The sequence below is a fragment of the Castor canadensis genome, chromosome 15 (assembly GCF_047511655.1).
Source record: "Castor canadensis chromosome 15, mCasCan1.hap1v2, whole genome shotgun sequence".
Classification (NCBI taxonomy): Eukaryota; Metazoa; Chordata; class Mammalia; order Rodentia; family Castoridae; genus Castor; species Castor canadensis.
In genome coordinates this window covers 62,737,737-62,753,919 of record NC_133400.1, presented here as the reverse complement: position 1 = coordinate 62,753,919, position 16,183 = coordinate 62,737,737, and the positions used below count along the sequence as shown (strand labels likewise).

General features: G+C 36.3%; 2 pseudogenes; one reads left to right on the top strand and one right to left on the bottom strand.

Annotated features, from left to right (window-relative positions):
- Positions 1-16,183, bottom strand: part of LOC141417261 (integrin beta-1-like) — a 725,909-nt pseudogene that overhangs the window by 109,970 nt on the left and 599,756 nt on the right.
- Positions 5,352-6,321, top strand: LOC141417323 (olfactory receptor 7G2-like; annotated as a pseudogene).

The window sequence follows — 16,183 nt, the reverse complement described above, 5'->3', positions numbered from 1 at the left end:
CTTATATATTTTAGTCTTTTACCTCATTTGATACATGGAATTGGCATAGGAGTTAGGCTGTGAAATAACAAACCTGATGGCTCAGAATGATGGCTTGAATGTTGATAATGAATCATATCCTGGAATGGTGATGTTAACTAAATGACCTGTGACATACAGCAGAATCTTACAGACTCAGAATCCCCATGGCTACCTGCATCTGACCATCCAAGGCCAAGAATTCTGCAATCCAACTTGTGGGAGGAGTTGATGACACATAGCATACTCTCCAGAAGTTGATTTATTAACACAGTTTTCCATGTGCACAGACTCTAATAAAAGCTTGAAGTCTGGGGACCTCCAGAACAGTGCTCCTTCTTGACCCTGCCCAGTCTCCCACCCAGGGGTGCACTTATGTTTGGCTTTGCATTAGTAAACCTACTCCTGCTTAAGTCTCCTCCTCATCCTTGGATGAAACCAAGACATTTCTGTTCCCTGAACCTGGTGATCCAATTTGGAGACATATTTGGTAAGCTATCCAGACAGGATAGCTTCAGTTCTAGTATTCCAGTCTCCAATACTTTTCTACTTACTTCCTTTCAAAGGTAATTTCTTTCATACCTATTCTACTACCATGTTTCCATTCTGGTATGTACAGAACTAACAAGAGGGTTGATAGGTTCTGGATCAAGTTTTTGACCACCATCCAATAATTTGTGAATCCTCAATAGCCCCTTCCTCTTCTGGTCTGCTTTTCTTAGCTATCTCTCTTCCAGTGTTGTGATCCTGAACTGCAATTGTTCCTTCACTTTCCCAGTTCCCATAATGGCTCATTTTAAAAGCCTGCCTGTTCACCAGCAGATTAGGGCCACCCCAATAATCTGAGCTGTCTTTGAGTGGATACTAGGTGCTTTGTTTTTAAAACTGTCATTAGTGGTTTGAGTTGCTGTCACTAGATAGGGTGGGCCACCAAATTCTTGCCCTTTTGCTACTTCCAGGGATCCTGCCAGTAGCCCTCAGTTTGCCTCAGTCAAAACCTCACCCCCTCTAGGTTGCCTCTGGTGGCAGTCTCTTATGTATACAATGTGTCTTCAAGTACTGGAACTTCCCAAGCTGCAATTCTTTAATCCTCAGAATTACTCAGTCACAATGCTCCTCTACCTGCAGGCAGTTTGCAGGCAGCTTCTGTAACTTAATATCTCTGCCAGTGGAGCTAGTTGCCTTTTAAATACTAGCATATGTATTTTTATTAGCATATATTCAGTGGGACAGTTACAAATAGCTTTACAGTATAAATTGGATAGATTACACCCACCATCTTCCCTCACACACACAACCCTCTCCCTATCCCACTTAAAGCAATCACAAGAGATTTCATTATCATGGACCCCATCAACAATATTCCTTCATGTGCACCTCTTCCATTCACCTTCCCCTCCCACAAGTACCACCAAACACACTGTACCTGTTTTACAGTCCTGTTTTTCATTATTAACTCTACGGTAAATGGAGAGGAGTTTCTCAATGTATCCCAGCTGTGAATATACTTTAATTTAGTCAGTTCAGCACCTTCTGTTACTCTTTTTTACCCTTTCTTTCACACAGCCCCATTATTCAACAGCTTTCAGTTCATATAGCAATAGTTTCTACCTGCGCAGATATTATGTATTTGATATTGTTTACTCTCTATCATTCTCTCCTGTTTTCCCACCCCCCCCCCCGGGTTCAATAAAGTAGTTCTACATATTTGTTTGTAATGATATATGTTTTTGTATATAAATTTATCTTTTGGATCTATCTTCCACATATGAAGAATATATGCAGCCTTTCCATCTCTGAACCTGGTTTAATTCACAATGTTCTCCAATTCCATTCATTTACCATCAAACCACTTGGTATTAGTCTGGAAACAGAAGCTTTGTCATCCCCTTCCAGCTAGAGAAGCTGGGCTGGAGATGCACAATGTTCCTTAACTGACTCTGTTGGCTTTTTTTTTACAGTAAGTTTCAATGATCTTTTCCCTCTTTGTTGTTCTCATGGTCTTCCTCTGTTTTGCTCTTCTGTATGTTATCTCTTCTTCTTTTTCAGACTCTTATTCATAAAGACTGATGGAGAAAGCTTCTATTCCTCTTCCATCTTGCCCTCTGTGGTCTGCTTTACACGATATTTTTTCTTTGAATAAACACCTGAACTAAACAAATTTTTTTCTTTTCTTCTCTTTTATTATTCTTTTATTCACATGTGTATACACTGTTTGGGTCATTTCTCCCCCCCTGCCCTCCTCCCCTACTCTCTCTCCCTTTCCCCATCAGTTCCAGGAAGGCTAAACAAAACTTTTTCAAAAGAAGAAGTAAAAATTGTCAAAAAACAGAAGAAAAAATGCTCACCATCCCTGGCCATAAAGGAAACGAAATCAAAATCAAAACCCACTGAGATTCCTCTTCACTCTTGTTAGAATTGCTACCATAGAGAATACCACCAAGAATAAATGTTGGTGAGGATACAGGGAAAAAGCAACCCTCACACACAGCTGATTGGAATGTAAGCTTGTCCAACCAGTATGGAAAAATATGGAGACTTCTTAAAAAACTAAAAATAGATCTGCTATATGATCCAGCAATCCCACTCCTAGTGATAAACCTGAAGGAATGTGATTCAGGTTACTACAAAGACACCTGCACACCCATGTTAATTGCTGCACTATTGACAATAGCCAAGCTATTGAAAAAGTCAAGATGCCACACTACCAACCAAAGGATGAAGAAAATATGATATTTATACACAATGGAATTTTATTCAACCACAAAGAACAATGAAATTTTGTCATTTGCAAGTAAATGGCTGGAACTGGAGAACATCATCTTAAGCAAAGTTAGCCAGGCTTAGAAGGCCAAAAATCGTATGTTCTTCTTCATATGTGTATTATAGACCTGAAACAACTGCAGAAATATTATTGGACATCAGTGACACACTAAGGGGAGACTACTCACAGGAGGGATAGGGAAAGGAAAGGAAACCAAAAACTTGAATATAGTTGATATGCTCACTGCATAACAGCAAATATAATAATCTTAAACTGGAAGAGGCCACTATGGGGAAGGGACTAGGAAGTAGTGAAGAGGTCTGGTAGAGATGAGCCAGTTTGAGTTGTAATACACATAGGCATGGAAACAACACAAGGAATCTCCCTCCATAGCTATCTTCATCTCAAACTAGCAAAAACAACATGTTTTTCTTTTTATCTTATATGTTTTTTTTTCATCAAAATTGGAGAACCAGAGGGTAGAACAGGTTCTTCTCAGAGGTGGGGGGGGGGCAGGGATTTGGGGGGAAGGTGGCCCAAATAATGTGGACACATGTAAGTAAATGTGAAAACAATAAAATAAAATTTGAAAATAAAAACACCTCAATAAAAATGAGGAACCATATTTTCTACTCACAGTCTGTTTATGAAGAAAACTACTTAAACCCTTGTGACAATATTCACAAATCGATTTTAAAACTTTACATACCATAGTCTCTGCACTTGGGAGGTGGAAGCAAGAGGACTAAAATTTGAGTTCAGCTTGAACTACATAGTATGCCCTCTCTCAAAACATCAAATGAATGAATAAAACAGTAAATACATAAATAAAATTAAAACCAGGGAGTTATGATCATGCATATATTTTTGAAATTTGGCATTGATCAAACAAATAATTTAGGATCATCTGTGCAAAATACAAAACAAAATTAAGATTTAGTAAACATTTGTGATGCTTAAAAATAGACTCCCTTGAAGTTTACATTTTTATAATATCTTATTTAATATTTATAGTTACACAACTTTATATCATATATGATGTATAACCACCTTTAATATTGGAGATAGTCTTGCTGAAATGAATATATAATTTTCGTTATAATTTAAAAGAAAAGGAATTCTGTAATTTATTATAGTTGTAGTATTTGAGGTTTTTTTATGTTTTGTTTTGGTTGGGTTTGGTTTTGTGTTTTTCTATTTCTGCTTCTTTTTTTTGCAGTACTAGGGTTTGAACTCAGGGCTTCATGGTTGCTAGGCATGTGCTCTACCACTTGACCCCATTTGCAGCTTTTTTTGATTTGGTTATTTTTCAGGTAGTTTCTTGCTTTTTCTCAGGCTGGTCTCAGTTGTGATCCACCTATTTTTGCTTTTTAGACTATTTAGAAAGGCAGGCATGTGCCACCAGACCTAGATTTTTCTGTTGAGATGAGTTCTTATGAACTTTTACCTGGGATGACCTCAAACTATGATCCTCCTGATCTCCACTTCTTGAGTTACTAGGATTTCAGGCATTAGTCACTGGTGCCCAGCATGTTTTTTTATATTTTTGAGAAAAGTTGTTCTAATGTATCTCAGAATTCCTGCAAAATGTGATCCTACTGCATCAGCTTCCTGAATGCATACCCACATCTGGCTAGTGGTTTGTATTTTTTATTCAAGTTCCTGCTAAAGGAGATGAGCAGAAACAATGGTGGGAATTGAATGTTTTACCAGCCTCAGGAATCATGGATCATGATAAATTCTTTACTTCTATAGAGTTGGTTTATAATGATATTCCCCCCCATGAGATTAGAATGATGACAATATAGCACGGCTAATGAGGAGTTTTGGATATTGTACCCCCAGGGAGACTGAGACTGTGTGATTCAGTCTGTAACCTCACTGAGCAGTTCTGCTACTGTCAGAGGGCACAACCTGAACCTCCCCCTAGAGATGATAGTTCCTGCTCAGAAGTGCATTGACAACTTCAGTCTGTTTGAACGTCTGAGGACAGAAATTCCATCTTAACCAAACAGGTGAGATGCTGAGCTTCATTGCTCTTATGACAAATCAAGTAACAGAGGGTCCCTTAGTAAATGCCTTGGAAATGAAGGGAGCTGTTTTATTAGAATTCATAAAGGGAAGCAATGAGAGACCATGCATGATATGATAAGAAGTAAGATACCTCATGCCACTCTTGTCAACTGTCTTTAATCCTCTTGACACATTTTCCTATGTTTGAGCTGATACACACACAGGTCTCCCATTGATCCTCTCATATTTCCACAAGATCCCATTTCCTTCAGAACAGAACTCTGCTCCTTCTCGATCCTGACTGCTTTTATAAACCATTCTGTCATTTAATCCTATTCTTGTGTTCATGATGGGCAGGTGATGTGATGATTGTAATAGCTACTAGGGATGCTCTAATTAAATACTATAAACTATGTGATTTAATAAGAATACATTCATTTTAATACAGTTGTGCAAGATAAAATTAAAAGATGGGGTGTTTTCCTACATTCTCAAGGGCTGCTGCTGTCCACACATTTTGTTTTCTTTTCCATACATTTTGACATTCATCAACAACATGAGAACTCTAATTCAATCGACTGTTACAGAATTTATTCTTTTGGAATTCATGGATGATCCAGGACTGCAATTCCTAATTTTCATCCTGTTCCTCTTCATATATCTACATACCATCCCAGGAAATCTGATGATCATCTTGGTTGTGTCCTCTGACTTCCATCTCCATACACCCATGTTCTTCTTTTTCTCAAGTCTTTCATTGACTGACATTTTTAATCATATGCACAATCCCTAAAATGCTAGTGAACATTCAAACACAGAACCAGAATATCAATTACATAAGATGCTTGTCCCACATTTTCTTTGCCTTGCTTTCTTTTGGCATGGAAAATTGTCTTCTTGCAGTAATGGCTTATGACTCTTATGTGGCCGTTTGTCATCCCCTGAGATATAGGATCATCATGAAATCATGCCTTTGTCTCATTCTGGTGATGTTTTCTCTATTAGTTACCATTATCATCAATAACATAGTGAATTGTCTAATGATGTTACATTTGATATTCTGCACAGAACTTTTAATCCCCCACTTTTTCTGTGAACTTACTCAGATTACCAAATTAGCCTGTTCTGATACTCTTACTGATAACATACTGATATATGTTTCATCTTGCATATTTGGTGGTGTTCCTCCCTCTGGAATAATTTTGTCTTATGGTCACATTGCGTCCTCTGTCCTGAGTATGCCATCATCAGAAGGAAAATATACAGCCTTTTCCAAAAAAAGTTTTATCAGAAAGAAAATATAAAGCTGTGGTTCACATCTTTCAGTTGTTTCCTTGTTTAATGGGACTGGTTTTGGTGTTTACATTAGCTCCACAGTTACAGATTCATCCAGAAAGTCTGAAGCAGCTTCAGTGATGCACTCTGTTTTTCCTCAAATATTGAGCCCATTTACCTACAGTTTAAGGGACAGGAATGTGAAGGAAGCCTTGAGGAAATTGTTTGGAAGATTAGTGTTTCCTCTGTGATGTTTCATTTCTTTTAGACTAGACTTTCTAGATTCAAAGCATGAGAATTCCTGGTAGGCTAAAGTGCCAGATTCTTTTTTCAAAATGAGTAATATAATGTCCAGGTGCATTTTAACATGGCTTAAATTAGGACATTGTTTTTGTCCAGCTCTGTGCAGTTTGAAACACTTTTGCTTGGTTTCCACAGAAGCAAATCATGGAATAGTGTTTCTAAACATAACAATTGCTTTTGATTTGCACACTCAAAAGAAATCACATTGTTGAAGCTGGACAGAGTCTGGATAAAATTTAATCAAATCTACTGTCATATCTTGATAATAATTTCCACTTGATCACTTGGTTAAATAATGAGAATTGAATCCTACAGCTAATCCTATTGTGGATCAGAGGAGCAGACGCAGACTGTGTGAAACAATTACTGAAACCTGTCTTTGTCAAACCATATCCTTCCGGGGTAATCATGGGATCCATCAAATTCAGTGTAGTCCTCTGGAAAATAGTCACAATTAGATAATATCTGTGTCAAGAGATGATTGTGTTATATTTCAAATTGATTAGTGAGTATACTTTCAAGCTAATAAGAAAAAAAATCCTACCATTAACATACTCAAAAAATAGAGTTATCTTTTCTTTCAAAGACTCCAGAAATAAGCAATATTCTAGAACAGTGAGCTGAGCTTCATTCAGCATTTCATGTTTAATCTCATCCTAGGACTTGTTCTCTTCCATGTCACCTGGTGAGCACAATAAACACAGATAAGCATGTCCTACCCAGACATGATGACAGAGACAGAAACTGGAGGGTCTTTCTCTTGGTCCATTACTATTTAATTTTAATGGATTTTCTAGACTACATCACTGTTAGGGACTGAATGGTGGAACTCAAAATATATCTATGTCTTTCTCTGTTATCTAGTGGTTCTTATATGACAGACAGGTGAATGGTTTCTCAAAGGGAATTTACAGAGGAGTTGCCGCTACTCATTATCTCATTGGGTTACAAATGTAGTCATGTTCCTTTACACAGACAGAAGGGGAGAAAAGAATTATATACAAAATTAGTAAGTTTAATCATAGAGGTCAAAATTGGACTTGTGTATCCAGAATTTCATTTGAGTATGTGACCAATTTTCTCCTGCAGATCTCTCAGTTTCATATGACTCTAATGTATTTCTATCACCCACAGGAAAACACATACACAAGTTATTGTAATATGCTAATTTCTTAACATGGGTAAAGTCAAGGCCAAACTTGTGAACTCCATGTCTTATTATTCTCATCATTATGCTTCAGAACTGCAATGATGTTGGATTCATCAGTTATGCATTTATTTTAATATTCTACAATTTCATATTATATATGATGACACTAAATATAAGAAGCTTTTCTGATGGTGATGAAATTTGGTAGGTATTTTTCTGCTACTGTAAATAAAGCCATTTGGATACTTTCTATGACTTTTGCAGGAAAGAAAAGCTAGCATTTTTACTCAGGGTGAAATTACTGGATGCAGCAGAGTAGGTTATTGTGTTTCAGTATTTCTACAGTGTATTCTTAAGTTCTTGATTCAATTTAACTTCCCATTAGATATTACTTGTACCCCACAATACCCGCTCCCTAAATTTGCATTTACTTTGTTGGAGTAATGGGAATAAAATAGCATTTGACCAATTTCCATGTGTTTTTCTGAGAGGTTGAGGGCCATATTGATAATATGGAAATGGCCCAGCTTTTACTCTTGTGGTCTATACATTCATGATATTTCCACTGAGCTAATTATTAATTTAAAAACAATTCATAACAAGTTTTATATATTCAGAATGCAGAATTACACACACACACACACACGCACATGTCATGACTCCTTTCGCGTATGCTTTTATTATTCAGTTGATAACTACAAATGTTAAGTGTTAACATGGCTTAATTTGTTGTTATTTTACCCATTATCTGTGTTCCATAGGTATTGATATTGAAATCTCTACTTTCCTTGAAAGATGATTTGTATTCTTGTTTTTTGCATCTGAGTTTGAAGTTACCTAAAATGTATTTTTTGCCTTTGATGTGAAACAGAAGTTCACTTTTATTTCTTAGCACCTTTAAAAAATAATTACCATTCATTTGCTCACTGTAATGCCATTTCAGAAATAAATTGTGTGCCATTATTAATGTGTTGATGTATTGTCTAGTCTGTCTTTCCTGAACAATAGGGTTTTTGTATTTTCCCCAGCACTGTTTTCACATATCTTTATGATTGCAGCACCTCACTCAGCTAAAATTATAATCATCAGGGTAACAAGAACTAAAAGTTTTTATTAATATCACAAAGATTCCTTATATCACAAGTTAACTACTTTTCGGATAACTTGTCATTTTCTTTACCAATATTGACAACAAAGTTCCAAAATTTTAATCTATACCTGTGATATGTGTGTTCTTGTACTTAGAAACTTGTCTCCTTGTAGTAATGGCCTATGACAGTTATGTGGCCATTTGTCACACCTTGATGTACACAGTCATCATTAAATCCCACTTCTGCGTCCCACTGGTTCTCTTCTCCCTGATCATTAGTACTGTGCATGTCCTATTCTGCAGTCTGATGCTACTGTGACTGTCTCCTCTAATGATCTGGAAATCCCCTACTCTGTTCACTTGCTCAAGTCATCAAGAAGGCCAATGTTGTTACCTTTATCAATAATCTATGTACACCCGCACACACCCAAATACCCCACACCCACAGTGACTACTGTATGGGGATGTTTTTTGTTTTGCAATTATTTCCTCTTATATATGAATTATTTCCCCTGTTTTAAAAATTCCATCTGTGCATAAATGTCCTCATTTAAACCTTTTTAAAATTCAGAGTTGTTGAATTCCAGTTTTGTTTTTATTCTCATCATTGTGCTTCAAGATCGATCATGATGTTTGGGGGTTATCACTTACTCATCGTCAAAACTCTATCTTTATATACTTTGTGTTCTGACATTAAAATATGGAGCACTTATGATGTTGATGAAATTTGTTAGGTATTTTACTTTTAATAAAAATAAAACAATATTCTCTTCTATCACTTCTGATGGAAATGGAAGGAGTTTATACTCAGCATGGAGATTATTGTCTCTACAAAGTAGATAATCACATTTGGATATTTGCAAAGTGTTTTTTTTTCTAAATTGTTGCAATAACTGGCTTTCCCATTAGATATTCCTAGTGTCTCACATCATTCCCAAAACCTGTTCATTCATCAAAGAGGCTAATTGTTGTAAGATCATTTAATTAATTTCCACCTCTCATATTTTAAAATTATAAGTTATTTCACATATGATGACACATTCATCATCATTAGTTGAGTAAAGTATTTTTGATATTTAGATTGGCTTGCATAAGTGTTTTTTCTAGTAAATTCATTAATGATTTGTATAATTGGAATAGAAGACTTTACATATATCTTTAAAGATCGTTTTTGGTGTGTGTTTCCCTTTGTGTGTACTACTAGAATTTAATTAATGCCCACACTGTTTAGTTTATTTTTTTCTTGTTTTTTCTTTTATTGGCATGCACAAAACTATACAAACTAATGGATTTCATTACATTTCTATATATGAATATAGACTAGTTCATACCTTCTATTGCTCTTTCTTTACTTCACTCTTCCCTCAACCTTCTCCCCCTCACCCCATTAGTCTTTTTAGTATCATGTTTTTGGCTTTTTGTTTTGTTTTGTCTTACCCCATCTTCTGCAAAAGTAAAAAATGTGATTTTTGTCTTTGTGGTACTGCTTTATGTCATTTACACAATGATCTCCAGTTCAATCCATTCTCCTGTAAGTCATAATTTCATTCTTATAAATGGCTGTCTAAAACTCCATTGTGTAGATATACAACATGTCTATCAATTCATCCATTGATTGACATGTAGGATGATTCCATATTTTGGTGGCTGTGACTCATGCCACAATAAACATGGTAATACAGGTTTCTTTGTAGTAAGCTTAAACACAAATATTTTTTGAGGAACCTCCATACTGATTTTCAGAGTGACTGGACTAATTTACTTTCCTACCAGAAGTGAACAAAAATATAACATTTGTTGTTGTTTTTTTATGATAGTCATTATAGCTTGAATCTCAATATAGTTTAGATTTTGGATTTCCCTAATTGATAAATATGTTGAAAATTCATCCAGATTCAGAAAAATGAAGAAAGGAGGCTTCTGAATCACATTACTTTTCATTGGAATGAAGTAGCCAACAGTGCTTAGGACCATATGATCATCCAAAAATATTTTCCAAATTAATGCCACCCTTTTCTAAGCTTAAATTTAGTTTAGTTGGTAAGGCAGGGAGAGTCAGCATTAAAATCAGAAGGAAAAATTGATGCCTAAGAAGAAAAAGATGCTAAAACTCATTAGTCATTTGTACTTATTCATTTGAAAATTCATTGAGCTTGATTGATTAGCAATTAGCCCTAAGAGTTCTGTCTGTAGTTCCCCAGTGTGTACACTGCCATTTATCTTTTGAGCCTGGAAATGCCATTGATACCCACTTTGGGTGCATCTTAGTTAATTTAGTAGGTAGACAGTTAAAGTTCTGGTCAGGTACTGTACCTAAACAGGAGATGATGCTTTTCCTATGCAGTAGCAACAATTCCAGTGGCCTGGGATGTTCTGGGTTTGAGGCCATGATGATTCAATGCAATGGTTCTGGTGAGGGTGAGGCAACTCAGGACATGTGGATGTAGCTAAAGGAGTTTGGAGAAGCATATGTGCATGGCTAGTGCATCAGGGAGCACTCTGCAATTTATGCCTAGTCCTATGGTCCTACTTGGGTCTGGTCACTTCCCTGTATTGGTGACACATTTTAACAGGGAGCAACTTCTGTTTTGCATAGAGGTTTATTGTATATTGTCTAGCTCATTGGTCTGGTGCTCTGTTTAAAACATGGTATGTGGCTAGCTCTTCCCGTATAAATATGCATGGTAATAGGTCGAGGGATGAAGCAAGTTACTGAGCACTGCATGGAGTTTTCCCACTTCTACAGTTGACCCTGTACCTATGTCCAACCCTGGTTGTGGTCTCAGGTGCCAGTTAGCACAAGGTCACCTGCATTTAGGCTTACTGTGTATCTCCTAGCCTGCTAGGCTGGCACTCAGTTTGTAAAGTATTGACCAGAACGGGTGTGTCTTGCATCATACAAATACATTGGTGTGTCCAGAGATTAATTGAGCCAGGTATCACTCATCAGAATTTCCTGACAATGTAGCTGCCATTGAGCTGGGAGTACCCAGGATCTGTAAGTTCTCTGAGCTATACCTAAGTAATGTTTTCTCATTTTTATTAGGTCTAAAGTTCAATATTTTCTATTCTTTACTGGTATCCTGTGCCTTTCTAAATTAACCACCTTTCTTTGGAGCCACATACTTGAGATTTTACTTTTGGTGTTTGGGATACAAGTGTTTGATGACTATTTCTAACATGCCATCTATCTTCTTTGATTTCTTCTTTACTGTTTTCCTCAACACTCATTTCATTACAAATGTACTGCACTAATTTCATTATGATTATTCATTTTGGTGATCATCTGTGCTATTGTGTGACTTTTTCTTTGCAATGGTCATATTAAAATGTAATTGGGATTCTAATAGTATTAAGAGGTGGGGTGTTTAAGAGGTAATTTAGTCATAAGGTCTCTGTCCTCATGAATGGATTAATTCTGCCATAAATAAGAGTTAAGAAATGAGTTTGCTCCCTTCTCTTTTGCTAGCATGTGAAAAGGGTTATTCTCCTGCTCTGGGAGATGCAGTCTTCAGTGAACCACCTTCAAAATGGAGGCCATTCTATTAGACATTAACCCTCCTGTCACCTTTTTTTATTATTTTGTTTATTCACATGTGCATACATCATTTGGGTCATTTCTCCCCCCTGCCCCGCTCTCCCAACCTTTGCCCCCTTCCCCTCTCAATTCCAGGCAGGTCCTTTATCACTAGTTTTGTTGCAGAAAAGAGACAAGCCTAATAAGGAAGACAAAGTGTTTTAACTAGTTGAGTTGAAGATAGCTATACATAAATATTCCTACCATTGCTTTCGTGTACACATGTTATGACCCATGTTGATTCATCTCTAACTGATCTTGACCCTGGTTACTGATCCCATTCTTATTATAACCTCTGTTGCTTTAAAGTTTCTGTATTATTTCCTCTCGTGTGGGGATATCAAACTCTTTCATGTTTTGGATTTTCTGTCTACTTCTATATCACCAAAATGTGCTCTACCCTTATCATGTGATCCAAGTCCAACCACATTGCTGCATTTGTCCTAGATCTAAAGTACGCATATGAAGGAGAACATAATATTTTTGGTCTTCTGAGCCTGGCTAACCTCGCTCAGAATGATGTTCTCCACTTCCATCCATTTACCTGCAAATAAGATTTCATTCTTCTTCATGGCTGAGTAAAATCCCATTGTGTACAAGTACAACATTTTCTTGATCCATTTATCAATAGTGGGGCATCTTGGTTGTTTCCATAATTTGGCTATTGTGAATAGCGCTACAATAAACATGGGTGTGCAGGTGCCTCTGGAGTAATCTATGTTTTATTTCTTTGGGTATATCACCAAGAGTGGGATTGCTGGATCATATGGCAGGTCTATGTTTAGATTTTTAAGTAATCTCCATTTTTTTTCCATAGTGGTTATACCAGCTTGCATTCCCACCAGCAGTGGATTAGGGTTCCTTTTTCCCCACATCCTTGCCAACACATGCTGTTAGTGGTGTTTTTGATGATGGCTAGTCTAACAGGGTATCTTAATGTGGTTTTGATTTGCATTTCCTTTATGGCTAATGATGGTGAGCATTTTTTCATGTGATTTTTGCCACTTGAATTTCTTCTTTTGAGAAAGTTCTATTAAGTTCAGTTGCCCATTTCTTAATTGGTTCATTGATTTTAGGAGAGTTTAGTTTCTTAAGTTCCCTGTATATTCTGGTTATCAGTCCCTTGTCTGATATATAGCTGGCAAATATTTTCTCCCACTCTGTGGGTGGACTCTTCAGTTTAGAGACCATTTCTTTTTTGTGCAGAAGCTTTTTAATTTTATGAAGTCCCATTTCTCTACCCTTTCTCATAGTTGCTAGACTGCTGGTGTCCTATTGAGGAAGTCATTGCCTACACCTTTTACTTCCAGAGTGGTTCCTGCTCCTTCCTTTAGTAACTTCAGAGTTTCAGGTCTGATATTTAGGTCCTTGATCCATTTTGAACTGATACTAGTACAGGGTGATAGACATGGATCTAGTTTCAGTTTCTTGCAGATGGATAACCACTTTTCCCAGCAACATTTGTTGAAGAGGCTGTCTTTTCTCCAACGTATGTTTTTGGCAACTTTGTCAAACATGAGGTGGGTATAGTTGTGTGGATTCATATCTGGATCTTCTATTCTGTTCCACTGGTCTTTATGTCTGTTTTTATGCCAGTACCATGTTGTTTTTATTGCTGTTGCTTTGTAATATAGTTTGAAGTCGGGTATTTTGATACCTCCAGCATTGCTTCTTTTGCTGAGTATTGCCTTGGCTATTCATGGTCTCTTGTGTTTCCAAATGAACTGTAGAGTAAATTTTTCAACCTCTGTGATGAAAGTCACAGGGATTTTGATGGGAATTGCATGAAACATGTAGATTGCTTTTGATAGTATAGCCATTTTTACTATGTTGATTCTACCAATCCATGAGCACTGGACATCTTTCCATCTTCTGTAATCTTCTTCCATCTCTTTGTTCAGGAGTTTGTAAATCACTTGTAGAGGTCATTCACATATTTTGTTAAATTTACTCCACATATTTGATTTTTTGAGGCTATTATGAATGGAATTGTTTCCTTATATTCCTTCTCAGTCGATTCATTGTTGGTGTATAGAAAAGGTAATGATTTTTGTAGGTTGATTTTGTATCCTGCCACCTTACTGTAGCTGTTTACAGTGTCTAAGAGTTTTGGGGTAGAGATTTTTTTGGGTCTTTAAAGTATAGGATCATGTCATCTGCAAATAAGGATATTTTGAAAGTTTCTTTACCTATTTCTATTCCTTTTATTGTTCTTCTTGCCTAATTCCTCTCACTAGGAATTCCAGTACTATGTTGAATAGAAGTGGGGAGAGTGGGCACCCTTGTCTCATTCCTGATTTTATGGGGAATGGTTTCAGTTTTTCACCATTAAGTATTATGTTGGTTGTAGGTTTGTCATAAATAGCCTTTACAATGTTGAGGTACATTCCTTCTATTCCTCATTTTCTTAGAGTTTTTACCATGAAGTGGTGTTGGATCTTGTTGAAGGCTTTTTCTGCATCTATTGAGATGATCGAGTCATTTTTGTCTTTGCTTGTATCGATGTGCTGTATTACATTTATAGATTTATGTATGTTAAACCATCCTTGCATCACTGGGATTAAGCCGACTTGGTCATGGTGTATGATCTTTCTGATGTGTTGTTAGATTCAGTTTGCCATTATTTTATTTTATTAAGGATTTTTGAATTGATATTCGTTAAGGAAATTGTCCTATAATTCTCCTTTTTGGAAGTGTCTTTTTCTGGTTTTGGGATGAGAGTTAAATTGGCTTCATAGAATGAGTTAGACAGTGTTCCTTCCCTTTCTATTTCATGGAACAGTTTAAGGAGAGTTGTTATTAGTTCTTCTTTAAACGTCTGATAAAATTCAGCAGTGAATCCATCGGGTCCTGGACTTTTCTTTTTTGGGAGACTCTTGATTGCTGCTTCAATTTCTTTTTGTATTATAGATCTATTCATGTGATTATTATCTTCTTGGTTCAGTTTTGGGTATTTGTAAGTTACTAGAAATCTGTCTATTTCTTCAAGATTTTCAAATTCAGTAGAGTATAGGCTCTCAAGGTAGTCTCTGATGATTTCCTGGATTTCTGTGGTGTTTGTTGTTATATCCCCTTTTGTGTTTCTGATTTTGCTGATTTGAGTTTTTTCTCTCCTCATTTTAGTCAGGTTTGTCAGGGGTCTGTTAATGTTATTTATTTTTTTAAAGAACCAGCTTTTTGTTTCATTGATTTTTTGTATGGTAGTTTTGGTTTCTATTTCATTGATTTCAGCCCTTATTTTAATTATTTCTTTCCTTTAGCTTGTTTTGGGATTTGATTGTTCTTGTTTTTCTAGGAGTTTGACCTGTAGAATTAAGTCATTGATTGAGATCTTTCTTTCCTTTTAATATATGCACTCTTGGCTATAAAGTTTCCTCTTAGGACCGCTTTAGCTGTGTCCCATAGGTTCTGGTAGTTCGAGTTTTCATCTTCATTAACTTCCAGGAAACTTTTAATTTCCTCTTTTATTTCATCAATAACCCATTCGTCATTGAGCAATGTGTTGTTCAGCTTCCAATTCTTTACATTTTTTTTACTGCTGTTTTTGTTATTGATTTCTAGTTTTGATCCATTGTGGCCAGATAGAATACATGATATTATTTCTATTTTCTTATATTTGCTGAGGCTTGCTTTGTGCCCTAAGATAATATCAATTTTGAGAGGGTTCCATGGGCTGCTGAGAATAATGTGTATTGTGCAGAAGTTGGATGAAATATTCTGTAGACATCAGCTATGTCCATTTGATCTATGGTGTGGTTTAGTTCTAGAATTTCTTTATTGATTTTTTGCTTGGATGACCTATCTATTGGTGATAGGGGAGTATTAAGGTCTCCCACTATCACTGAGTGGGACTTTATATATGTGTTTAGTTTCTTCAGAGTATGTTTGAGGAAATTGTGTGGTTTGACGTTGGGTGCATATAGGTTGATAATTGTTATTTTCTTTTGGTGCATTTCTCCTTTTATTTGTAGAAAAAAACTTGCTTTGTGGAGG